Source organism: Gadus chalcogrammus, chromosome 15, assembly GCF_026213295.1.
Source record: "Gadus chalcogrammus isolate NIFS_2021 chromosome 15, NIFS_Gcha_1.0, whole genome shotgun sequence".
Lineage (NCBI taxonomy): Eukaryota > Metazoa > Chordata > Actinopteri > Gadiformes > Gadidae > Gadus > Gadus chalcogrammus.
In genome coordinates, this window is record NC_079426.1 from 183,282 (window position 1) to 185,781 (window position 2,500).

Genomic DNA, 2,500 nt, shown 5'->3' on the forward strand with positions numbered 1-2,500 from the left:
TTGTCTTTCTGACATTCAGGGTCAGGTTGTTTTTTTTGACACCATTCTGTCAGTCTGTCAACTTCGTCTCTGTAGGCACTTTCATTTTCATGGGTGATTTGTCCTACCACAGTGGTGTCATCTGCAAATTTGATCACAGTATTTGAAGGATGGGTGTTGGTGCAGTCATATGTGTATACGGAGTACAGCAGGGGACTCAATACACAGCCTTGTGGAGCTCCAGTGCTGAGGGAGAGGCTCGAGGTTTGGTGAGGACCCAGTCTTACTGTCTGCGGGCGATCTGTTAGGAAATCCTTAATCCACATACACAGGCTGTAATTGAGGCCCAGATCAAGAAGTTTGGTGATCAGCCGGTTGGGGACGATGGTATTAAAAGCCGAGCTGTAATCTATAAAGAGTAGTCTTACAGTAGTCTCCTTCTTGTCCAGGTGTGTCAGTGTTGAATGGAGGGCTGTGACGATAGCGTCCTCAGTGGACCTGTTTCTCCTGTAAGCATACTGATGCTGGTCCAGGGAGCGAGGGAGGAAAGCCTTAACGCGCTTCGCCACCAGCCTCTCAAAGCACTTGGCGATGATGGGAGTGAGCGCCACAGGTCTATAGTCATTTAAGGTGCTGATGTTACTTTGCTTGGGCACAGGTATAAAAGTGGCTGTTTTAAAACAGGTTGGTACGACCGCTCTGGCTAAAGACATATTAAAAATGTCCGTAAAGACATCTGCAAGCTGGTATGCGCATTCTTTGAGCACTCTTCCTGGAATGCCATCTGGTCCCTCTGCCTTCCTTGTGTTCACAGACCTGAGGATGAGTCTTACCTCCTCTGCTGTTACCATGGCTGTGTGGTCTGTGCCAGCAGGTGGGGGAGCAGCTCCATTATCTAGCCCAGGTGTCTCGAAGCGGGCATAGAAGTGGTTGAGCTCCTCGGCTAAGGAGGCATTGATGTTTGTCGGTGGGTTGCGGCTTCCCCTGTAGTTCGTGATCTGTTGTCACACTTGTGTTGGGTCTCTGTTGGTGAAGTGGCCCTCAATCTTCTCCCTGTACATGGCTTTGGCCTGCTTGATGCTTTTTTTCAGGTTGTGCCTGGCTATGCTGTACTGTGCTCTGTCACCTGATTTGAAAGCTGCGTTGCGCTCCCTCAGAAGGGCCTGTACCTCCCCAGTCATCCCAGGGTTCCTGTTAGGGGGAATCCTGCTGCGGGTGATGGTGGTGATATTTTCAATGCAGGTCCTGATGTAACAGAGGACAGCGAAGGCATACTCATTTACATCCTGATTAAAAAACAAGGTCCAGTTTGTTCTTTCAAAGCAGTCCTGGAGCTGTAGAGATGCATCTTCAGGCCACTTCCTAAACGTTTTAATGGTAGCTTCTTGTTTTTTAATGATGGGGCGATATGCGGGAATCAGGGATAGTGACAGGTCCTGAGGCCCTGTATCCCTTTTTAATATTTGAATACACACAGTCCAGAATATTTTTTCCTCGAGTTGCGCACTTTACGTGTTGATCAAAGCAAGGCAGCACCGTCTTGAGGTTGACATGGTTAAAGTCACCAACCACGATAAAAACGCCCTCTGGATAAGTGGTCTGCTGTTTGTTTATAGCTGCTAGTAGATAGCCAAGTGCTGCATTAACGTTGGCATCTGGTGGGATGTATACAGCGGTTACCACGGTAACGGAGAGAATTTGCGTGGTAAATAAAATGGTCTGCATTTGACTGCTAGCATCTCTAGATCAGGTGAACAATGCTGATCAATGACAGTGGAGTTTGTAGACCAGTCCTTATTTACATATGTACATAGTCCTCCTCCACGGCTCTTACCAGAAGCCTCTGTTCTATCGCTGCGATGAAGTGAGCGACCTGCCAGCTCCACTGCTGCATCTGAGATCCCCGAGTGTAGCCAGCTTTCCGTGATAACGATGATGGAGCTGTCTCGTATGGTTGACCGCGTCGATATATCTAGATGAAGCTCGTCCATCTTATTTCCTAGAGACCTGACATTTGCGACGTAAAGACTGGGCAGTGGTGGTCTGTTTGGAGCCCTTTTTAGCCTAGCCAAGTCGCCAGACCTGCAACCCCGCTTCTGTTTACGTTCCCTCCTCCGTCTTCGGGGTATGCCGCTCGGTGTATCTATCCATGGAGACGCCGGTGTTCTTGCTATTCCCGGAGGAATCCCATGCGAGTGTTGAAAGGCACTCGTAATCGGAATTTGGCATGTTCTACCGAAGTGAAATAAATCCTCTCTGTTGTAGACAATATTTGACGATTGATTTGGTTTCATTTGACTGATTTCACTGCATTGTTTTTGGGAGCACTGAGCCGCTGCGACTATGCGCGCCGCCATGGCAACTATATGCAATAGACAATAGACAGTAGACACACAATTTTACTTTCTGGTGTATCTTAAAAACACAGAAAACAATAATATCCATTACAATCTAAACCCGACCTTTCGGACTGCACAGGAAGTAGAATAATAAGTGTTTACAATGGCGGCAGTTAATGCAT